At 35.1% G+C, this 18,119-nt stretch overlaps 52 non-coding genes across 52 annotated transcripts; all 52 read left to right on the top strand.

Annotated features, from left to right (window-relative positions):
- Nucleotides 1-10: 10 nt before the first annotated feature.
- On the top strand, nucleotides 11-83 carry TRNAT-CGU (transfer RNA threonine (anticodon CGU)). The gene has a single exon. It is a non-coding gene; the product is annotated as a tRNA-Thr (tRNA).
- Nucleotides 84-249: 166 nt separating this feature from the next.
- Nucleotides 250-320, top strand: TRNAY-GUA (transfer RNA tyrosine (anticodon GUA)). The gene has a single exon. It is a non-coding gene; the product is annotated as a tRNA-Tyr (tRNA).
- Nucleotides 321-692: 372 nt separating this feature from the next.
- Nucleotides 693-765, top strand: TRNAT-GGU (transfer RNA threonine (anticodon GGU)). Its single transcript has one exon. It is a non-coding gene; the product is annotated as a tRNA-Thr (tRNA).
- Nucleotides 766-1,341: 576 nt separating this feature from the next.
- Nucleotides 1,342-1,414, top strand: TRNAT-UGU (transfer RNA threonine (anticodon UGU)). Its single transcript has one exon. It is a non-coding gene; the product is annotated as a tRNA-Thr (tRNA).
- Nucleotides 1,415-1,786: 372 nt separating this feature from the next.
- TRNAT-CGU (transfer RNA threonine (anticodon CGU)) lies at nucleotides 1,787-1,859 on the top strand. The gene has a single exon. It is a non-coding gene; the product is annotated as a tRNA-Thr (tRNA).
- A 166-nt stretch (nucleotides 1,860-2,025) lies between these two features.
- On the top strand, nucleotides 2,026-2,098 carry TRNAT-UGU (transfer RNA threonine (anticodon UGU)). The gene has a single exon. It is a non-coding gene; the product is annotated as a tRNA-Thr (tRNA).
- Nucleotides 2,099-2,470: 372 nt separating this feature from the next.
- On the top strand, nucleotides 2,471-2,543 carry TRNAT-CGU (transfer RNA threonine (anticodon CGU)). The gene has a single exon. It is a non-coding gene; the product is annotated as a tRNA-Thr (tRNA).
- Nucleotides 2,544-2,709: 166 nt separating this feature from the next.
- On the top strand, nucleotides 2,710-2,780 carry TRNAY-GUA (transfer RNA tyrosine (anticodon GUA)). Its single transcript has one exon. It is a non-coding gene; the product is annotated as a tRNA-Tyr (tRNA).
- A 372-nt stretch (nucleotides 2,781-3,152) lies between these two features.
- On the top strand, nucleotides 3,153-3,225 carry TRNAT-GGU (transfer RNA threonine (anticodon GGU)). Its single transcript has one exon. It is a non-coding gene; the product is annotated as a tRNA-Thr (tRNA).
- A 576-nt stretch (nucleotides 3,226-3,801) lies between these two features.
- On the top strand, nucleotides 3,802-3,874 carry TRNAT-UGU (transfer RNA threonine (anticodon UGU)). The gene has a single exon. It is a non-coding gene; the product is annotated as a tRNA-Thr (tRNA).
- Nucleotides 3,875-4,246: 372 nt separating this feature from the next.
- On the top strand, nucleotides 4,247-4,319 carry TRNAT-CGU (transfer RNA threonine (anticodon CGU)). Its single transcript has one exon. It is a non-coding gene; the product is annotated as a tRNA-Thr (tRNA).
- Nucleotides 4,320-4,485: 166 nt separating this feature from the next.
- On the top strand, nucleotides 4,486-4,558 carry TRNAT-UGU (transfer RNA threonine (anticodon UGU)). The gene has a single exon. It is a non-coding gene; the product is annotated as a tRNA-Thr (tRNA).
- Nucleotides 4,559-4,930: 372 nt separating this feature from the next.
- TRNAT-CGU (transfer RNA threonine (anticodon CGU)) lies at nucleotides 4,931-5,003 on the top strand. Its single transcript has one exon. It is a non-coding gene; the product is annotated as a tRNA-Thr (tRNA).
- A 166-nt stretch (nucleotides 5,004-5,169) lies between these two features.
- On the top strand, nucleotides 5,170-5,242 carry TRNAT-UGU (transfer RNA threonine (anticodon UGU)). Its single transcript has one exon. It is a non-coding gene; the product is annotated as a tRNA-Thr (tRNA).
- Nucleotides 5,243-5,614: 372 nt separating this feature from the next.
- TRNAT-UGU (transfer RNA threonine (anticodon UGU)) lies at nucleotides 5,615-5,687 on the top strand. The gene has a single exon. It is a non-coding gene; the product is annotated as a tRNA-Thr (tRNA).
- Nucleotides 5,688-6,059: 372 nt separating this feature from the next.
- TRNAT-CGU (transfer RNA threonine (anticodon CGU)) lies at nucleotides 6,060-6,132 on the top strand. Its single transcript has one exon. It is a non-coding gene; the product is annotated as a tRNA-Thr (tRNA).
- Nucleotides 6,133-6,298: 166 nt separating this feature from the next.
- Nucleotides 6,299-6,371, top strand: TRNAT-UGU (transfer RNA threonine (anticodon UGU)). Its single transcript has one exon. It is a non-coding gene; the product is annotated as a tRNA-Thr (tRNA).
- A 372-nt stretch (nucleotides 6,372-6,743) lies between these two features.
- On the top strand, nucleotides 6,744-6,816 carry TRNAT-CGU (transfer RNA threonine (anticodon CGU)). Its single transcript has one exon. It is a non-coding gene; the product is annotated as a tRNA-Thr (tRNA).
- Nucleotides 6,817-6,982: 166 nt separating this feature from the next.
- Nucleotides 6,983-7,055, top strand: TRNAT-UGU (transfer RNA threonine (anticodon UGU)). Its single transcript has one exon. It is a non-coding gene; the product is annotated as a tRNA-Thr (tRNA).
- Nucleotides 7,056-7,427: 372 nt separating this feature from the next.
- On the top strand, nucleotides 7,428-7,500 carry TRNAT-UGU (transfer RNA threonine (anticodon UGU)). The gene has a single exon. It is a non-coding gene; the product is annotated as a tRNA-Thr (tRNA).
- A 372-nt stretch (nucleotides 7,501-7,872) lies between these two features.
- Nucleotides 7,873-7,945, top strand: TRNAT-CGU (transfer RNA threonine (anticodon CGU)). Its single transcript has one exon. It is a non-coding gene; the product is annotated as a tRNA-Thr (tRNA).
- A 166-nt stretch (nucleotides 7,946-8,111) lies between these two features.
- Nucleotides 8,112-8,184, top strand: TRNAT-UGU (transfer RNA threonine (anticodon UGU)). The gene has a single exon. It is a non-coding gene; the product is annotated as a tRNA-Thr (tRNA).
- Nucleotides 8,185-8,556: 372 nt separating this feature from the next.
- On the top strand, nucleotides 8,557-8,629 carry TRNAT-CGU (transfer RNA threonine (anticodon CGU)). The gene has a single exon. It is a non-coding gene; the product is annotated as a tRNA-Thr (tRNA).
- Nucleotides 8,630-8,795: 166 nt separating this feature from the next.
- Nucleotides 8,796-8,868, top strand: TRNAT-UGU (transfer RNA threonine (anticodon UGU)). The gene has a single exon. It is a non-coding gene; the product is annotated as a tRNA-Thr (tRNA).
- Nucleotides 8,869-9,240: 372 nt separating this feature from the next.
- TRNAT-CGU (transfer RNA threonine (anticodon CGU)) lies at nucleotides 9,241-9,313 on the top strand. The gene has a single exon. It is a non-coding gene; the product is annotated as a tRNA-Thr (tRNA).
- Nucleotides 9,314-9,479: 166 nt separating this feature from the next.
- Nucleotides 9,480-9,552, top strand: TRNAT-GGU (transfer RNA threonine (anticodon GGU)). Its single transcript has one exon. It is a non-coding gene; the product is annotated as a tRNA-Thr (tRNA).
- A 577-nt stretch (nucleotides 9,553-10,129) lies between these two features.
- TRNAT-UGU (transfer RNA threonine (anticodon UGU)) lies at nucleotides 10,130-10,202 on the top strand. Its single transcript has one exon. It is a non-coding gene; the product is annotated as a tRNA-Thr (tRNA).
- Nucleotides 10,203-10,369: 167 nt separating this feature from the next.
- On the top strand, nucleotides 10,370-10,442 carry TRNAT-UGU (transfer RNA threonine (anticodon UGU)). Its single transcript has one exon. It is a non-coding gene; the product is annotated as a tRNA-Thr (tRNA).
- A 132-nt stretch (nucleotides 10,443-10,574) lies between these two features.
- On the top strand, nucleotides 10,575-10,647 carry TRNAT-CGU (transfer RNA threonine (anticodon CGU)). Its single transcript has one exon. It is a non-coding gene; the product is annotated as a tRNA-Thr (tRNA).
- Nucleotides 10,648-10,814: 167 nt separating this feature from the next.
- On the top strand, nucleotides 10,815-10,887 carry TRNAT-UGU (transfer RNA threonine (anticodon UGU)). Its single transcript has one exon. It is a non-coding gene; the product is annotated as a tRNA-Thr (tRNA).
- Nucleotides 10,888-11,259: 372 nt separating this feature from the next.
- On the top strand, nucleotides 11,260-11,332 carry TRNAT-UGU (transfer RNA threonine (anticodon UGU)). Its single transcript has one exon. It is a non-coding gene; the product is annotated as a tRNA-Thr (tRNA).
- Nucleotides 11,333-11,704: 372 nt separating this feature from the next.
- TRNAT-UGU (transfer RNA threonine (anticodon UGU)) lies at nucleotides 11,705-11,777 on the top strand. Its single transcript has one exon. It is a non-coding gene; the product is annotated as a tRNA-Thr (tRNA).
- Nucleotides 11,778-11,908: 131 nt separating this feature from the next.
- Nucleotides 11,909-11,981, top strand: TRNAT-UGU (transfer RNA threonine (anticodon UGU)). Its single transcript has one exon. It is a non-coding gene; the product is annotated as a tRNA-Thr (tRNA).
- Nucleotides 11,982-12,317: 336 nt separating this feature from the next.
- On the top strand, nucleotides 12,318-12,390 carry TRNAT-UGU (transfer RNA threonine (anticodon UGU)). Its single transcript has one exon. It is a non-coding gene; the product is annotated as a tRNA-Thr (tRNA).
- Nucleotides 12,391-12,522: 132 nt separating this feature from the next.
- TRNAT-CGU (transfer RNA threonine (anticodon CGU)) lies at nucleotides 12,523-12,595 on the top strand. Its single transcript has one exon. It is a non-coding gene; the product is annotated as a tRNA-Thr (tRNA).
- A 167-nt stretch (nucleotides 12,596-12,762) lies between these two features.
- On the top strand, nucleotides 12,763-12,835 carry TRNAT-UGU (transfer RNA threonine (anticodon UGU)). The gene has a single exon. It is a non-coding gene; the product is annotated as a tRNA-Thr (tRNA).
- Nucleotides 12,836-12,967: 132 nt separating this feature from the next.
- TRNAT-UGU (transfer RNA threonine (anticodon UGU)) lies at nucleotides 12,968-13,040 on the top strand. Its single transcript has one exon. It is a non-coding gene; the product is annotated as a tRNA-Thr (tRNA).
- Nucleotides 13,041-13,608: 568 nt separating this feature from the next.
- On the top strand, nucleotides 13,609-13,681 carry TRNAT-UGU (transfer RNA threonine (anticodon UGU)). Its single transcript has one exon. It is a non-coding gene; the product is annotated as a tRNA-Thr (tRNA).
- A 372-nt stretch (nucleotides 13,682-14,053) lies between these two features.
- On the top strand, nucleotides 14,054-14,126 carry TRNAT-GGU (transfer RNA threonine (anticodon GGU)). The gene has a single exon. It is a non-coding gene; the product is annotated as a tRNA-Thr (tRNA).
- Nucleotides 14,127-14,258: 132 nt separating this feature from the next.
- On the top strand, nucleotides 14,259-14,331 carry TRNAT-UGU (transfer RNA threonine (anticodon UGU)). The gene has a single exon. It is a non-coding gene; the product is annotated as a tRNA-Thr (tRNA).
- Nucleotides 14,332-14,703: 372 nt separating this feature from the next.
- Nucleotides 14,704-14,776, top strand: TRNAT-UGU (transfer RNA threonine (anticodon UGU)). Its single transcript has one exon. It is a non-coding gene; the product is annotated as a tRNA-Thr (tRNA).
- Nucleotides 14,777-14,908: 132 nt separating this feature from the next.
- On the top strand, nucleotides 14,909-14,981 carry TRNAT-UGU (transfer RNA threonine (anticodon UGU)). The gene has a single exon. It is a non-coding gene; the product is annotated as a tRNA-Thr (tRNA).
- Nucleotides 14,982-15,549: 568 nt separating this feature from the next.
- Nucleotides 15,550-15,622, top strand: TRNAT-UGU (transfer RNA threonine (anticodon UGU)). The gene has a single exon. It is a non-coding gene; the product is annotated as a tRNA-Thr (tRNA).
- A 132-nt stretch (nucleotides 15,623-15,754) lies between these two features.
- Nucleotides 15,755-15,827, top strand: TRNAT-CGU (transfer RNA threonine (anticodon CGU)). Its single transcript has one exon. It is a non-coding gene; the product is annotated as a tRNA-Thr (tRNA).
- A 167-nt stretch (nucleotides 15,828-15,994) lies between these two features.
- On the top strand, nucleotides 15,995-16,067 carry TRNAT-GGU (transfer RNA threonine (anticodon GGU)). The gene has a single exon. It is a non-coding gene; the product is annotated as a tRNA-Thr (tRNA).
- Nucleotides 16,068-16,404: 337 nt separating this feature from the next.
- TRNAT-CGU (transfer RNA threonine (anticodon CGU)) lies at nucleotides 16,405-16,477 on the top strand. The gene has a single exon. It is a non-coding gene; the product is annotated as a tRNA-Thr (tRNA).
- A 158-nt stretch (nucleotides 16,478-16,635) lies between these two features.
- On the top strand, nucleotides 16,636-16,708 carry TRNAT-UGU (transfer RNA threonine (anticodon UGU)). Its single transcript has one exon. It is a non-coding gene; the product is annotated as a tRNA-Thr (tRNA).
- A 337-nt stretch (nucleotides 16,709-17,045) lies between these two features.
- TRNAT-CGU (transfer RNA threonine (anticodon CGU)) lies at nucleotides 17,046-17,118 on the top strand. Its single transcript has one exon. It is a non-coding gene; the product is annotated as a tRNA-Thr (tRNA).
- Nucleotides 17,119-17,276: 158 nt separating this feature from the next.
- TRNAT-UGU (transfer RNA threonine (anticodon UGU)) lies at nucleotides 17,277-17,349 on the top strand. Its single transcript has one exon. It is a non-coding gene; the product is annotated as a tRNA-Thr (tRNA).
- A 132-nt stretch (nucleotides 17,350-17,481) lies between these two features.
- Nucleotides 17,482-17,554, top strand: TRNAT-CGU (transfer RNA threonine (anticodon CGU)). The gene has a single exon. It is a non-coding gene; the product is annotated as a tRNA-Thr (tRNA).
- A 167-nt stretch (nucleotides 17,555-17,721) lies between these two features.
- On the top strand, nucleotides 17,722-17,794 carry TRNAT-UGU (transfer RNA threonine (anticodon UGU)). The gene has a single exon. It is a non-coding gene; the product is annotated as a tRNA-Thr (tRNA).
- A 132-nt stretch (nucleotides 17,795-17,926) lies between these two features.
- TRNAT-UGU (transfer RNA threonine (anticodon UGU)) lies at nucleotides 17,927-17,999 on the top strand. The gene has a single exon. It is a non-coding gene; the product is annotated as a tRNA-Thr (tRNA).
- Nucleotides 18,000-18,119: the final 120 nt, after the last annotated feature.

The raw sequence follows: 18,119 nt of genomic DNA on the forward strand, positions 1-18,119 counted from the left end.
TCAAAGCACGGGCTCCGTGGCTTAGTGGTTAAAGCGCCTGTCTCGTAAACAGGAGATCATGAGTTCGATTGTCGTCGGAGCCTTGCTGTTAAGTTACATGACTAGATCTCGTAGCAATCAAATTTTGAAAAAATTAAAAATAATAGTTGATTTATATATGCATATATGCAAACAATAGGGTAAAAGTTGCGGCGAGTTAATTGAGTTAATTTACTGAAAAATTCAGCATTAATATCGCTTCAAAGCAAGGGCTCCGTGGCTTAGTGGTTAAAGCGCCTCTTGTAAACAGGAGATCATGAGTTCGATTCTCGTCGGAGCCTTGCTGTTATGTTACTTGAATTTTTTTTCGTAGCTATTTCATTTTGAAAAATAAAACAATAGGGTAAAAGTTCCGATGAGTTAATTTAGTTAAATTACTGGAATATTCAGAATTCATATCGTTTCAGAGCAAGAGCTCCGTGGCTTAGTGGTTAAAGCGCCTGTCTCGTAAACAGGAGATCATGTGTTCGATTGTCGTCGGAGCCTTGCTGTTAAGTTACATGAACTAGATTTCGTAGCTATCAAATTTTGAAAAAATTAAAAATAATAGTTGATTTACATATGCATATATGCAAATAATAGGGTAAAAGTTGCGGCGAGTTAATTGAGTTAATTTACTGAAAAATTCAGCATTAATATCGCTTCAAAGCAAGGGCTCCGTGGCTTAGTGGTTAAAGCGCCTGTCTGGTAAACAGGAGATCATGAGTTCGATTCTCGTCGGAGCCTTGCTGTTATGTTACTTGAATTTTTTTCGTAGCTATTAAATTTTGAAAAATAAAACAATAGGGTAAAAGTTCCGATGAGTTAATTTAGTTAAATTACTGGAATATTCAGAATTCATATCGTTTCAGAGCAAGAGCTCCGTAGCTTAGTGTTTAAAGCGCCTGTCTTGTAAACAGGAGATCATGAGTTCGATTCTCGTCGGAGCCCTGCTGATATGTTACTTGAATTATTTTTCGTAGCTATTAAATTTTGAAAAATAAAACAATAGGGTAAAAGTTCCAATGAGTTAATTTAGTTAAATTACTGGAATATTCAGAATTCATATCGTTTCAGAGCAAGAGCTCCGTGGCTTAGTGGTTAAAGCGCCTGTCTCGTAAACAGGAGATCATGTGTTCGATTGTCGTCGGAGCCTTGCTGTTAAGTTACATGAACTAGATTTCGTAGCTATCAAATTTTGAAAAAATTAAAAATAATAGTTGATTTACATATGCATATATGCAAATAATAGGGTAAAAGTTGCGGCGAGTTAATTGAGTTAATTTACTGAAAAATTCAGCATTAATATCGCTTCAAAGCAAGGGCTCCGTGGCTTAGTGGTTAAAGCGCCTGTCTTGTAAACAGGAGATTATGAGTTCGATTCTCGTCGGAGCCTTGCTGTTATGTTACTTGAATTATTTTTCGTAGCTATTAATTTTTGAAAAATGAAACAATAGGGTAGAAGTTCCGATGAGTTAATTTAGTTAAATTACTGGAATATTCAGAATTCATATCGTTTCAGAGCAAAATCTCCGTGGCTTAGTGGTTAAAGCGCCTGTCTCGTAAACAGGAGATCATGAGTTCAATTGTCGTCGGAGCCTTGCTGTTAAGTCACATGAACTAGATTTCGTAGCTATCAAATTTTGAAAAAATTAAAAATAATAGTTGATTTATATATGCAAATATGCAAACAATAGGGTAAAAGTTGCGGCGAGTTAATTGAGTTAATTTACTGAAAAATTCAGCATTAATATCGCTTCAAAGCACGGGCTCCGTGGCTTAGTGGTTAAAGCGCCTGTCTCGTAAACAGGAGATCATGAGTTCGATTGTCGTCGGAGCCTTGCTGTTAAGTTACATGACTAGATCTCGTAGCAATCAAATTTTGAAAAAATTAAAAATAATAGTTGATTTATATATGCATATATGCAAACAATAGGGTAAAAGTTGCGGCGAGTTAATTGAGTTAATTTACTGAAAAATTCAGCATTAATATCGCTTCAAAGCAAGGGCTCCGTGGCTTAGTGGTTAAAGCGCCTGTCTTGTAAACAGGAGATCATGAGTTCGATTCTCGTCGGAGCCTTGCTGTTATGTTACTTGAATTATTTTTCGTAGCTATTAATTTTTGAAAAATGAAACAATAGGGTAGAAGTTCCGATGAGTTAATTTAGTTAAATTACTGGAATATTCAGAATTCATATCGTTTCAGAGCAAAATCTCCGTGGCTTAGTGGTTAAAGCGCCTGTCTCGTAAACAGGAGATCATGAGTTCAATTGTCGTCGGAGCCTTGCTGTTAAGTCACATGAACTAGATTTCGTAGCTATCAAATTTTGAAAAAATTAAAAATAATAGTTGATTTATATATGCTAATATGCAAACAATAGTTTAAAAGTTGCGGCGAGTTAATTGAGTTAATTTACTGAAAAATTCAGCATTAATTTCGCTTCAAAGCACGGGCTCCGTGGCTTAGTGGTTAAAGCGCCTGTCTCGTAAACAGGAGATCATGAGTTCGATTGTCGTCGGAGCCTTGCTGTTAAGTTACATGACTAGATCTCGTAGCAATCAAATTTTGAAAAAATTAAAAATAATAGTTGATTTATATATGCATATATGCAAACAATAGGGTAAAAGTTGCGGCGAGTTAATTGAGTTAATTTACTGAAAAATTCAGCATTAATATCGCTTCAAAGCAAGGGCTCCGTGGCTTAGTGGTTAAAGCGCCTCTTGTAAACAGGAGATCATGAGTTCGATTCTCGTCGGAGCCTTGCTGTTATGTTACTTGAATTTTTTTTCGTAGCTATTTCATTTTGAAAAATAAAACAATAGGGTAAAAGTTCCGATGAGTTAATTTAGTTAAATTACTGGAATATTCAGAATTCATATCGTTTCAGAGCAAGAGCTCCGTGGCTTAGTGGTTAAAGCGCCTGTCTCGTAAACAGGAGATCATGTGTTCGATTGTCGTCGGAGCCTTGCTGTTAAGTTACATGAACTAGATTTCGTAGCTATCAAATTTTGAAAAAATTAAAAATAATAGTTGATTTACATATGCATATATGCAAATAATAGGGTAAAAGTTGCGGCGAGTTAATTGAGTTAATTTACTGAAAAATTCAGCATTAATATCGCTTCAAAGCAAGGGCTCCGTGGCTTAGTGGTTAAAGCGCCTGTCTGGTAAACAGGAGATCATGAGTTCGATTCTCGTCGGAGCCTTGCTGTTATGTTACTTGAATTTTTTTCGTAGCTATTAAATTTTGAAAAATAAAACAATAGGGTAAAAGTTCCGATGAGTTAATTTAGTTAAATTACTGGAATATTCAGAATTCATATCGTTTCAGAGCAAGAGCTCCGTAGCTTAGTGTTTAAAGCGCCTGTCTTGTAAACAGGAGATCATGAGTTCGATTCTCGTCGGAGCCCTGCTGTTATGTTACTTGAATTATTTTTCGTAGCTATTAAATTTTGAAAAATAAAACAATAGGGTAAAAGTTCCAATGAGTTAATTTAGTTAAATTACTGGAATATTCAGAATTCATATCGTTTCAGAGCAAGAGCTCCGTGGCTTAGTGGTTAAAGCGCCTGTCTCGTAAACAGGAGATCATGTGTTCGATTGTCGTCGGAGCCTTGCTGTTAAGTTACATGAACTAGATTTCGTAGCTATCAAATTTTGAAAAAATTAAAAATAATAGTTGATTTACATATGCATATATGCAAATAATAGGGTAAAAGTTGCGGCGAGTTAATTGAGTTAATTTACTGAAAAATTCAGCATTAATATCGCTTCAAAGCAAGGGCTCCGTGGCTTAGTGGTTAAAGCGCCTGTCTTGTAAACAGGAGATTATGAGTTCGATTCTCGTCGGAGCCTTGCTGTTATGTTACTTGAATTATTTTTCGTAGCTATTAATTTTTGAAAAATGAAACAATAGGGTAGAAGTTCCGATGAGTTAATTTAGTTAAATTACTGGAATATTCAGAATTCATATCGTTTCAGAGCAAAATCTCCGTGGCTTAGTGGTTAAAGCGCCTGTCTCGTAAACAGGAGATCATGAGTTCAATTGTCGTCGGAGCCTTGCTGTTAAGTCACATGAACTAGATTTCGTAGCTATCAAATTTTGAAAAAATTAAAAATAATAGTTGATTTATATATGCAAATATGCAAACAATAGGGTAAAAGTTGCGGCGAGTTAATTGAGTTAATTTACTGAAAAATTCAGCATTAATATCGCTTCAAAGCACGGGCTCCGTGGCTTAGTGGTTAAAGCGCCTGTCTCGTAAACAGGAGATCATGAGTTCGATTGTCGTCGGAGCCTTGCTGTTAAGTTACATGACTAGATCTCGTAGCAATCAAATTTTGAAAAAATTAAAAATAATAGTTGATTTATATATGCATATATGCAAACAATAGGGTAAAAGTTGCGGCGAGTTAATTGAGTTAATTTACTGAAAAATTCAGCATTAATATCGCTTCAAAGCAAGGGCTCCGTGGCTTAGTGGTTAAAGCGCCTGTCTTGTAAACAGGAGATCATGAGTTCGATTCTCGTCGGAGCCTTGCTGTTATGTTACTTGAATTATTTTTCGTAGCTATTAATTTTTGAAAAATGAAACAATAGGGTAGAAGTTCCGATGAGTTAATTTAGTTAAATTACTGGAATATTCAGAATTCATATCGTTTCAGAGCAAAATCTCCGTGGCTTAGTGGTTAAAGCGCCTGTCTCGTAAACAGGAGATCATGAGTTCAATTGTCGTCGGAGCCTTGCTGTTAAGTCACATGAACTAGATTTCGTAGCTATCAAATTTTGAAAAAATTAAAAATAATAGTTGATTTATATATGCTAATATGCAAACAATAGTTTAAAAGTTGCGGCGAGTTAATTGAGTTAATTTACTGAAAAATTCAGCATTAATTTCGCTTCAAAGCACGGGCTCCGTGGCTTAGTGGTTAAAGCGCCTGTCTCGTAAACAGGAGATCATGAGTTCGATTGTCGTCGGAGCCTTGCTGTTAAGTTACATGACTAGATCTCGTAGCAATCAAATTTTGAAAAAATTAAAAATAATAGTTGATTTATATATGCATATATGCAAACAATAGGGTAAAAGTTGCGGCGAGTTAATTGAGTTAATTTACTGAAAAATTCAGCATTAATATCGCTTCAAAGCAAGGGCTCCGTGGCTTAGTGGTTAAAGCGCCTGTCTTGTAAACAGGAGATCATGAGTTCGATTCTCGTCGGAGCCTTGCTGTTATGTTACTTGAATTATTTTTCGTAGCTATTAATTTTTGAAAAATGAAACAATAGGGTAGAAGTTCCAATGAGTTAATTTAGTTAAATTACTGGAATATTCAGAATTCATATCGTTTCAGAGCAAAATCTCCGTGGCTTAGTGGTTAAAGCGCCTGTCTCGTAAACAGGAGATCATGAGTTCAATTGTCGTCGGAGCCTTGCTGTTAAGTCACATGAACTAGATTTCGTAGCTATCAAATTTTGAAAAAATTAAAAATAATAGTTGATTTATATATGCTAATATGCAAACAATAGTTTAAAAGTTGCGGCGAGTTAATTGAGTTAATTTACTGAAAAATTCAGCATTAATTTCGCTTCAAAGCACGGGCTCCGTGGCTTAGTGGTTAAAGCGCCTGTCTTGTAAACAGGAGATTATGAGTTCGATTCTCGTCGGAGCCTTGCTGTTATGTTACTTGAATTATTTTTCGTAGCTATTAATTTTTGAAAAATGAAACAATAGGGTAGAAGTTCCGATGAGTTAATTTAGTTAAATTACTGGAATATTCAGAATTCATATCGTTTCAGAGCAAAATCTCCGTGGCTTAGTGGTTAAAGCGCCTGTCTCGTAAACAGGAGATCATGAGTTCAATTGTCGTCGGAGCCTTGCTGTTAAGTCACATGAACTAGATTTCGTAGCTATCAAATTTTGAAAAAATTAAAAATAATAGTTGATTTATATATGCAAATATGCAAACAATAGGGTAAAAGTTGCGGCGAGTTAATTGAGTTAATTTACTGAAAAATTCAGCATTAATATCGCTTCAAAGCACGGGCTCCGTGGCTTAGTGGTTAAAGCGCCTGTCTCGTAAACAGGAGATCATGAGTTCGATTGTCGTCGGAGCCTTGCTGTTAAGTTACATGACTAGATCTCGTAGCAATCAAATTTTGAAAAAATTAAAAATAATAGTTGATTTATATATGCATATATGCAAACAATAGGGTAAAAGTTGCGGCGAGTTAATTGAGTTAATTTACTGAAAAATTCAGCATTAATATCGCTTCAAAGCAAGGGCTCCGTGGCTTAGTGGTTAAAGCGCCTGTCTTGTAAACAGGAGATCATGAGTTCGATTCTCGTCGGAGCCTTGCTGTTATGTTACTTGAATTATTTTTCGTAGCTATTAATTTTTGAAAAATGAAACAATAGGGTAGAAGTTCCGATGAGTTAATTTAGTTAAATTACTGGAATATTCAGAATTCATATCGTTTCAGAGCAAAATCTCCGTGGCTTAGTGGTTAAAGCGCCTGTCTCGTAAACAGGAGATCATGAGTTCAATTGTCGTCGGAGCCTTGCTGTTAAGTCACATGAACTAGATTTCGTAGCTATCAAATTTTGAAAAAATTAAAAATAATAGTTGATTTATATATGCTAATATGCAAACAATAGTTTAAAAGTTGCGGCGAGTTAATTGAGTTAATTTACTGAAAAATTCAGCATTAATTTCGCTTCAAAGCACGGGCTCCGTGGCTTAGTGGTTAAAGCGCCTGTCTCGTAAACAGGAGATCATGAGTTCGATTGTCGTCGGAGCCTTGCTGTTAAGTTACATGACTAGATCTCGTAGCAATCAAATTTTGAAAAAATTAAAAATAATAGTTGATTTATATATGCATATATGCAAACAATAGGGTAAAAGTTGCGGCGAGTTAATTGAGTTAATTTACTGAAAAATTCAGCATTAATATCGCTTCAAAGCAAGGGCTCCGTGGCTTAGTGGTTAAAGCGCCTGTCTTGTAAACAGGAGATCATGAGTTCGATTCTCGTCGGAGCCTTGCTGTTATGTTACTTGAATTATTTTTCGTAGCTATTAATTTTTGAAAAATGAAACAATAGGGTAGAAGTTCCGATGAGTTAATTTAGTTAAATTACTGGAATATTCAGAATTCATATCGTTTCAGAGCAAAATCTCCGTGGCTTAGTGGTTAAAGCGCCTGTCTCGTAAACAGGAGATCATGAGTTCAATTGTCGTCGGAGCCTTGCTGTTAAGTCACATGAACTAGATTTCGTAGCTATCAAATTTTGAAAAAATTAAAAATAATAGTTGATTTATATATGCTAATATGCAAACAATAGTTTAAAAGTTGCGGCGAGTTAATTGAGTTAATTTACTGAAAAATTCAGCATTAATTTCGCTTCAAAGCACGGGCTCCGTGGCTTAGTGGTTAAAGCGCCTGTCTTGTAAACAGGAGATTATGAGTTCGATTCTCGTCGGAGCCTTGCTGTTATGTTACTTGAATTATTTTTCGTAGCTATTAATTTTTGAAAAATGAAACAATAGGGTAGAAGTTCCGATGAGTTAATTTAGTTAAATTACTGGAATATTCAGAATTCATATCGTTTCAGAGCAAAATCTCCGTGGCTTAGTGGTTAAAGCGCCTGTCTCGTAAACAGGAGATCATGAGTTCAATTGTCGTCGGAGCCTTGCTGTTAAGTCACATGAACTAGATTTCGTAGCTATCAAATTTTGAAAAAATTAAAAATAATAGTTGATTTATATATGCAAATATGCAAACAATAGGGTAAAAGTTGCGGCGAGTTAATTGAGTTAATTTACTGAAAAATTCAGCATTAATATCGCTTCAAAGCACGGGCTCCGTGGCTTAGTGGTTAAAGCGCCTGTCTCGTAAACAGGAGATCATGAGTTCGATTGTCGTCGGAGCCTTGCTGTTAAGTTACATGACTAGATCTCGTAGCAATCAAATTTTGAAAAAATTAAAAATAATAGTTGATTTATATATGCATATATGCAAACAATAGGGTAAAAGTTGCGGCGAGTTAATTGAGTTAATTTACTGAAAAATTCAGCATTAATATCGCTTCAAAGCAAGGGCTCCGTGGCTTAGTGGTTAAAGCGCCTGTCTTGTAAACAGGAGATCATGAGTTCGATTCTCGTCGGAGCCTTGCTGTTATGTTACTTGAATTATTTTTCGTAGCTATTAATTTTTGAAAAATGAAACAATAGGGTAGAAGTTCCGATGAGTTAATTTAGTTAAATTACTGGAATATTCAGAATTCATATCGTTTCAGAGCAAAATCTCCGTGGCTTAGTGGTTAAAGCGCCTGTCTCGTAAACAGGAGATCATGAGTTCAATTGTCGTCGGAGCCTTGCTGTTAAGTCACATGAACTAGATTTCGTAGCTATCAAATTTTGAAAAAATTAAAAATAATAGTTGATTTATATATGCTAATATGCAAACAATAGTTTAAAAGTTGCGGCGAGTTAATTGAGTTAATTTACTGAAAAATTCAGCATTAATTTCGCTTCAAAGCACGGGCTCCGTGGCTTAGTGGTTAAAGCGCCTGTCTCGTAAACAGGAGATCATGAGTTCGATTGTCGTCGGAGCCTTGCTGTTAAGTTACATGACTAGATCTCGTAGCAATCAAATTTTGAAAAAATTAAAAATAATAGTTGATTTATATATGCATATATGCAAACAATAGGGTAAAAGTTGCGGCGAGTTAATTGAGTTAATTTACTGAAAAATTCAGCATTAATATCGCTTCAAAGCAAGGGCTCCGTGGCTTAGTGGTTAAAGCGCCTGTCTTGTAAACAGGAGATCATGAGTTCGATTCTCGTCGGAGCCTTGCTGTTATGTTACTTGAATTATTTTTCGTAGCTATTAATTTTTGAAAAATGAAACAATAGGGTAGAAGTTCCGATGAGTTAATTTAGTTAAATTACTGGAATATTCAGAATTCATATCGTTTCAGAGCAAAATCTCCGTGGCTTAGTGGTTAAAGCGCCTGTCTCGTAAACAGGAGATCATGAGTTCAATTGTCGTCGGAGCCTTGCTGTTAAGTCACATGAACTAGATTTCGTAGCTATCAAATTTTGAAAAAATTAAAAATAATAGTTGATTTATATATGCTAATATGCAAACAATAGTTTAAAAGTTGCGGCGAGTTAATTGAGTTAATTTACTGAAAAATTCAGCATTAATTTCGCTTCAAAGCACGGGCTCCGTGGCTTAGTGGTTAAAGCGCCTGTCTCGTAAACAGGAGATCATGAGTTCGATTGTCGTCGGAGCCTTGCTGTTAAGTTACATGACTAGATCTCGTAGCAATCAAATTTTGAAAAAATTAAAAATAATAGTTGATTTATATATGCATATATGCAAACAATAGGGTAAAAGTTGCGACGAGTTAATTGAGTTAATTTACTGAAAAATTCAGCATTAATATCGCTTCAAAGCAAGGGCTCCGTGGCTTAGTGGTTAAAGCGCCTGTCTGGTAAACAGGAGATCATGAGTTCGATTCTCGTCGGAGCCTTGCTGTTATGTTACTTGAATTTTTTTTCGTAGCTATTAAATTTTGAAAAATAAAACAATAGGGTAAAAGTTCCGATGAGTTAATTTAGTTAAATTACTGGAATATTCAGAATTCATATCGTTTCAGAGCAAGAGCTCCGTAGCTTAGTGTTTAAAGCGCCTGTCTTGTAAACAGGAGATCATGAGTTCGATTCTCGTCGGAGCCCTGCTGTTATGTTACTTGAATTATTTTTCGTAGCTATTAAATTTTGAAAAATAAAACAATAGGGTAAAAGTTCCAATGAGTTAATTTAGTTAAATTACTGGAATATTCAGAATTCATATCGTTTCAGAGCAAGAGCTCCGTGGCTTAGTGGTTAAAGCGCCTGTCTCGTAAACAGGAGATCATGTGTTCGATTGTCGTCGGAGCCTTGCTGTTAAGTTACATGAACTAGATTTCGTAGCTATCAAATTTTGAAAAAATTAAAAATAATAGTTGATTTACATATGCATATATGCAAATAATAGGGTAAAAGTTGCGGCGAGTTAATTGAGTTAATTTACTGAAAAATTCAGCATTAATATCGCTTCAAAGCAAGGGCTCCGTGGCTTAGTGGTTAAAGCGCCTGTCTTGTAAACAGGAGATCATGAGTTGGATTCTCGTCGGAGCCTTGCTGTTATGTTACTTGAACTAGATTTCGTAGCTATCAAATTTTGAAAAAATTAAAAATAATAGTTGATTTACATATGGATATATGCAAATAATAGGGTAAAAGTTGCGGCGAGTTAATTTAGTTAAATTACTGGAATATTCAGAATTCATATCGTTTCAGAGCAAGAGCTCCGTGGCTTAGTGGTTAAAGCGCCTGTCTTGTAAACAGGAGATCATGAGTTCGATTCTCGTCGGAGTCCTGCTGTTATGTTACTTGAATTATTTTTCGTAGCTATTAAATTTTGAAAAATAAAACAATAGGGTAAAAGTTCCAATGAGTTAATTTAGTTAAATTACTGGAATATTCAGAATTCATATCGTTTCAGAGCAAGAGCTCCGTGGCTTAGTGGTTAAAGCGCCTGTCTCGTAAACATGAGATCATGAGTTCGATTGTCGTCGGAGCCTTGCTGTTAAGTTACATGAACTAGATTTCATAGCTATCAAATTTTGAAAAAATTAAAAATAATAGTTGATTTATATATGCATATGTGCAAACAATATGGCAAAAGTTGCGACTAGTTAATTGAGTTAATTTACTGAAAAATTCAGCATTAATATCGCTTCAAAGCACGGGCTCCGTGGCTTAGTGGTTAAAGCGCCTGTCTTGTAAACAGGAGATCATGAGTTCGATTCTCGTCGGAGCCTTGCTGTTATGTTACTTGAATTTTTTTTCGTAGCTACTTAATTTTGAAAAATAAAACAATAGGGTAAAAGTTCCGATGAGTTAATTTAGTTAAATTACTGGAATATTCAGAATTCATATCGTTTCAGAGCAAGAGCTCCGTGGCTTAGTGGTAAAAGCGCCTGTCTCGTAAACAGGAGATCATGTGTTCGATTGTCGTCGGAGCCTTGCTGTTAAGTTACATGAACTAGATTTCGTAGCTATCAAATTTTGAAAAAATTAAAAATAATAGTTGATTTACATATGCATATATGCAAATAATAGGGTAAAAGTTGCGGCGAGTTAATTGAGTTAATTTACTGAAAAATTCAGCATTAATATCGCTTCAAAGCAAGGGCTCCGTGGCTTAGTGGTTAAAGCGCCTGTCTTGTAAACAGGAGATCATGAGTTCGATTCTCGTCAGAGCCTTGCTGTTATGTTACTTGAATTATTTTTCGTAGCTATTAATTTTTGAAAAATGAAACAATAGGGTAAAAGTTCCGATGAGTTAATTTAGTTAAATTACTGGAATATTCAGAATTCATATCGTTTCAGAGCAAAATCTCCGTGGCTTAGTGGTTAAAGCGCCTGTCTCGTAAACAGGAGATCATGAGTTCAATTGTCGTCGGAGCCTTGCTGTTAAGTCACATGAACTAGATTTCGTAGCTATCAAATTTTGAAAAAATTAAAAATAATAGTTGATTTATATATGCAAATATGCAAACAATAGGGTAAAAGTTGCGGCGAGTTAATTGAGTTAATTTACTGAAAAATTCAGCATTAATATCGCTTCAAAGCACGGGCTCCGTGGCTTAGTGGTTAAAGCGCCTGTCTTGTAAACAGGAGATCATGAGTTCGATTCTCGTCGGAGCCCTGCTGTTATGTTACTTGAATTTTTTTTCGTAGCTATTAAATTTTGAAAAATAAAACAATAGGGTAAAAGTTCCGAGAGTTAATTTAGTTAAATTACTGGAATATTCAGAATTCATATCGTTTCAGAGCAAGAGCTCCGTGGCTTTGTGGTTAAAGCGCCTGTCTTGTAAACAGGAGATCATGAGTTCGATTCTCGTCGGAGCCTTGCTGTTATGTTACATGAATTATTTTTCGTAGCTATTAAATTTTGAAAAATAAAACAATAGGGTTAAAGTTCCGAGAGTTAATTTAGTTAAATTACTGGAATATTCAGAATTCATATCGTTTCAGAGCAAGAGCTCCGTGGCTTTGTGGTTAAAGCGCCTGTCTTGTAAAAAGGAGATCATGAGTTCGATTCTCGTCGGAGCCTTGCTGTTATGTTACTTGAATTATTTTTCGTAGCTATTAAATTTTGAAAAATAAAACAATAGGGTAAAAGTTCCGATGAGTTAATTTAGTTAAATTACTGGAATATTCAGAATTCATATCGTTTCAGAGCAAGAGCTCCGTGGCTTAGTGGTTAAAGCGCCTGTCTTGTAAACAGGAGATCATGAGTTCGATTCTCGTCGGAGCCCTGCTGTTATGTTACTTGAATTATTTTTCGTAGCTATTAAATTTTGAAAAATAAAACAATAGGGTAAAAGTTCCAATGAGTTAATTTAGTTAAATTACTGGAATATTCAGAATTCATATCGTTTCAGAGCAAGAGCTCCGTGGCTTAGTGGTTAAAGCGCCTGTCTCGTAAACATGAGATCATGAGTTCGATTGTCGTCGGAGCCTTGCTGTTAAGTTACATGAACTAGATTTCATAGCTATCAAATTTTGAAAAAATTAAAAATAATAGTTGATTTATATATGCATATATGCAAACAATATGGCAAAAGTTGCGACGAGTTAATTGAGTTAATTTACTGAAAAATTCAGCATTAATATCGCTTCAAAGCACGGGCTCCGTGGCTTAGTGGTTAAAGCGCCTGTCTTGTAAACAGGAGATCATGAGTTCGATTCTCGTCGGAGCCTTGCTGTTATGTTACTTGAATTATTTTTCGTAGCTATTAAATTTTGAAAAATAAAACAATAGGGTAAAAGTTCCGATGAGTTAATTTAGTTAAATTACTGGAATATTCTGAATTCATATCGTTTCAGAGCAAGAGCTCCGTGGCTTAGTGGTTAAAGCGCCTGTCTTGTAAACAGGAGATCATGAGTTCGATTCTCGTCGGAGCCTTGCTGTTATGTTACATGAATTATTTTTCGTAGCTATTAAATTTTGAAAAATAAAACAATAGGGTTAAAGTTCCGAGAGTTAATTTAGTTAAATTACTGGAATATTCAGAATTCATATCGTTTCAGAGCAAGAGCTCCGTGGCTTTGTGGTTAAAGCGCCTGTCTTGTAAAAAGGAGATCATGAGTTCGATTCTCGTCGGAGCCTTGCTGTTATGTTACTTGAATTATTTTTCGTAGATATTAAATTTTGAAAAATAAAAAAATAGGGTAAAAGTTCCGATGAGTTAATTTAGTTAAATTACTGGAATATTCAGAATTCATATCGTTTCAGAGCAAGATCTCCTTGGCTTAGTGGTTAAAGCGCCTGTCTCGTAAACAGTAGATCATGAGTTCAATTGTCGTCGGAGCCTTGCTGTTAAGTCACATGAACTAGATTTCGTAGCTATCAAATTTTGAAAAAATTAAAAATTATAGTTGATTTATGTATGCAAACAATAGGGTAAAAGTTGCGAAGAGTTAATTGAGTTAATTTACTGAAAAATTCAGCATTAATATCGCTTCAAAGCACGGGCTCCGTGGCTTAGTGGTTAAAGCGCCTGTCTTGTAAACAGGAGATCATGAGTTCGATTCTCGTCGGAGCCTTGCTGTTATGTTACTTGAATTATTTTTAGTAGCTATTAAATTTTGAAAAATAAAACAATAGGGTAAAAGTTCCAATGAGTTAATTTAGTTAAATTACTGGAATATTCAGAATTCATATCGTTTCAGAGCAAAATCTCCGTGGCTTAGTGGTTAAAGCGCCTGTCTCGTAAACAGGAGATCATGAGTTCAATTGTCGTCGGAGCCTTGCTGTTAAGTCACATGAACTAGATTTCGTAGCTATCAAATTTTGAAAAAATTAAAAATAATAGTTGATTTATATATGCAAATATGCAAACAATAGGGTAAAAGTTGCGGCGAGTTAATTGAGTTAATTTACTGAAAAATTCAGCATTAATATCGCTTCAAAGCAAGGGCTCCGTGGCTTAGTGGTTAAAGCGCCTGTCTGGTAAACAGGAGATCATGAGTTCGATTCTCGTCGGAGCCTTGCTGTTATGTTACTTGAATTTTTTTTCGTAGCTATTAAATTTTGAAAAATAAAACAATAGGGTAAAAGTTCCGATGAGTTAATTTAGTTAAATTACTGGAATATTCATAATTCATATCGTTTCAGAGCAAGAGCTCCGTGGCTTAGTGGTTAAAGCGCCTGTTTTGTAAACAGGAGATCATGAGTTCGATTCTCGTCGGAGCCCTGCTGTTATGTTACTTGAATTATTTTTCGTAGCTATTAAATTTTGAAAAATAAAACAATAGGGTAAAAGTTCCAATGAGTTAATTTAGTTAAATTACTGGAATATTCAGAATTCATATCGTTTCAGAGCAAGAGCTCCGTGGCTTAGTGGTTAAAGCGCTTGTCTCGTAAACATGAGATCATGAGTTCGATTGTCGTCGGAGCCTTGCTGTTAAGTTACATGAACTAGATTTCATAGCTATCAAATTTTGAAAAAATTAAAAATAATAGTTGATTTATATATGCATATATGCAAACAATATGGTAAAAGTTGCGACGAGTTAATTGAGTTAATTTACTGAAAAATTCAGCATTAATATCGCTTCAAAGCACGGGCTCCGTGGCTTAGTGGTTAAAGCGCCTGTCTTGTAAACAGGAGATCATGAGTTCGATTCTCGTCGGAGCCTTGCTGTTATGTTACTTGAATTATTTTTCGTAGCTATTAAATTTTGAAAAATAAAACAATAGGGTAAAAGTTCCGATGAGTTAATTTAGTTAAATTACTGGAATATTCTGAATTCATATCGTTTCAAAGCAAGAGCTCCGTGGCTTAGTGGTTAAAGCGCCTGTCTTGTAAACAGGAGATCATGAGTTCGATTCTCGTCGGAGCCTTGCTGTTATGTTACATGAATTATTTTTCGTAGCTATTAAATTTTGAAAAATAAAACAATAGGGTTAAAGTTCCGAGAGTTAATTTAGTTAAATTACTGGAATATTCAGAATTCATATCGTTTCAGAGCAAGAGCTCCGTGGCTTTGTGGTTAAAGCGCCTGTCTTGTAAAAAGGAGATCATGAGTTCGATTCTCGTCGGAGCCTTGCTGTTATGTTACTTGAATTATTTTTCGTAGATATTAAATTTTGAAAAATAAAAAAATAGGGTAAAAGTTCCGATGAGTTAATTTAGTTAAATTACTGGAATATTCAGAATTCATATCGTTTCAGAGCAAGATCTCCTTGGCTTAATGGTTAAAGCGCCTGTCTCGTAAACAGTAGATCATGAGTTCAATTGTCGTCGGAGCCTTGCTGTTAAGTCACATGAACTAGATTTCGTAGCTATCAAATTTTGAAAAAATTAAAAATTATAGTTGATTTATGTATGCAAACAATAGGGTAAAAGTTGCGAAGAGTTAATTGAGTTAATTTACTGAAAAATTCAGCATTAATATCGCTTCAAAGCACGGGCTCCGTGGCTTAGTGGTTAAAGCGCCTGTCTTGTAAACAGGAGATCATGAGTTCGATTCTCGTCGGAGCCTTGCTGTTATGTTACTTGAATTATTTTTCGTAGCTATTAAATTTTGAAAAATAAAACAATAGGGTAAAAGTTCCAATGAGTTAATTTAGTTAAATTACTGGAATATTCAGAATTCATATCGTTTCAGAGCAAGAGCTCCGTGGCTTAGTGGTTAAAGCGCCTGTCTCGTAAACAGGAGATCATGAGTTCAATTGTCGTCGGAGCCTTGCTGTTAAGTCACATGAACTAGATTTCGTAGCTATCAAATTTTGAAAAAATTAAAAATAATAGTTGATTTATATATGCAAATATGCAAACAATAGGGTAAAAGTTGCTACGAGTTAATTGAGTTAATTTACTGAAAAATTCAGCATTAATATCGCTTCAAAGCAAGGGCTCCGTGGCTTAGTGGTTAAAGCGCCTGTCTGGTAAACAGGAGATCATGAGTTCGATTCTCGTCGGAGCCTTGCTGTTTTGTTACTTGAATTTTTTTTCGTAGCTATTAAATTTTGAAAAATAAAACAATAGGGTAAAAGTTCCGATGAGTAAATTTAGTTAAATAACTGGAATATTCAGAATTCATATCGTTTCAGAGCAAGAGCTCCGTGGATTAGTGGTTAAGGCGCCTGTCTTGTAAACAGGAGATCATGAGTTCGATTCTCGTCGGAGCCTTGCTGTTATGTTACTTGAATTATTTTTCGTAGCTATTAAACTTTGAAAAATAAAACAATAGGGTAAAAGTTCCGATGAGTTAATTTAGTTAAATTACTGGAATATTCAGAATTCATATCGTTTCAGAGCAAGAGCTCCGTGGCTTAGTGGTTAAAGCGCCTGTCTCGTAAACAGGAGATCATGAGTTCAATTGTCGTCGGAGCCTTGCTGTTAAGTCACATGAACTAGATTTCGTAGCTATCAAATTTTGAAAAAATTAAAAATAATAATTGATTTATATATGCAAATATGCAAACAATAGGGTAAAAGTTGCGATGAGTTAATTTAATGAAAAATTCAGCATTAATATCGCTTCAAAGCACGGGCTCCGTGGCTTAGTGGTTAAAGCGCCTGTCTTGTAAACAGGAGATCATGAGTTCGATTCTCGTCGGAGCCTTGCTGTTATGTTACTTGAATTATTTTTCGTAGCTATTAAATTTTGAAAAATAAAACAATAGGGTAAAAGTTCCAATGAGTAAATTTAGTTAAATAACTGGAATATTCAGAATTCATATCGTTTCAGAGCAAGAGCTCCGTGGATTAGTGGTTAAGGCGCCTGTCTTGTAAACAGGAGATCATGAGTTCGATTCTCGTCGGAGCCTTGCTGTTATGTTACTTGAATTATTTTTCGTAGCTATTAAACTTTGAAAAATAAAACAATAGGGTAAAAGTTCCGATGAGTTAATTTAGTTAAATTACTGGAATATTCAGAATTCATATCGTTTCAGAGCAAGAGCTCCGTGGCTTAGTGGTTAAAGCGCCTGTCTCGTAAACAGGAGATCATGAGTTCAATTGTCGTCGGAGCCTTGCTGTTAAGTCACATGAACTAGATTTCGTAGCTATCAAATTTTGAAAAAATTAAAAATAATAGTTGATTTATATATGCAAATATGCAAACAATAGGGTAAAAGTTGCGATGAGTTAATTTAATGAAAAATTCAGCATTAATATCGCTTCAAAGCACGGGCTCCGTGGCTTAGTGGTTAAAGCGCCTGTCTTGTAAACAGGAGATCATGAGTTCGATTCTCGACGGAGCCTTGCTGTTATGTTACTTGAATTATTTTTCGTAGCTATTAAATTTTGAAAAATAAAACAATAGGGTAAAAGTTTCGATGAGTTAATTTAGTTAAAATACTGGAATATTCAGAATTCATATCGTTTCAGAGCAAGAGCTCCGTGGCTTAGTGGTTAAAGCGCCTGTCTCGTAAACATGAGATCATGAGTTCGATTGTCGTCGGAGCCTTGCTGTTAAGTTACATGAACTAGATTTCATAGCTATCAAATTTTGAAAAAATTAAAAATAATAGTTGATTTATATATGCATATATGCAAACAATAGGGTAAAAGTTGCGAAGAGTTAATTGAGTTAATTTACTGAAAAATTCAGCATTAATATCGCTTCAAAGCACGGGCTCCGTGGCTTAGTGGTTAAAGCGCCTGTCTTGTAAACAGGAGATCATGAGTTCGATTCTCGTCGGAGCCTTGCTGTTATGTTACTTGAATTATTTTTCGTAGCTATTAAATTTTGAAAAATAAAACAATAGGGTAAAAGTTCCGATGAGTTAATTTAGTTAAATTACTGGAATATTCTGAATTCATATCGATTCAGAGCAAGAGCTCCGTGGCTTAGTGGTTAAAGCGTCTGTCTTGTAAACAGGAGATCATGAGTTCGATTCTCGTCGGAGCCTTGCTGTTATGTTACATGAATTATTTTTCGTAGCTATTAAATTTTGAAAAATAAAACAATAGGGTTAAAGTTCCGAGAGTTAATTTAGTTAAATTACTGGAATATTCAGAATTCATATCGT

The sequence above is a fragment of the Phalangium opilio genome, unplaced genomic scaffold (assembly GCF_054372755.1).
Source record: "Phalangium opilio isolate 3A_F unplaced genomic scaffold, DU_Popi_V2 ptg000360l_1, whole genome shotgun sequence".
In the NCBI taxonomy this organism is placed as follows: Eukaryota; Metazoa; Arthropoda; class Arachnida; order Opiliones; family Phalangiidae; genus Phalangium; species Phalangium opilio.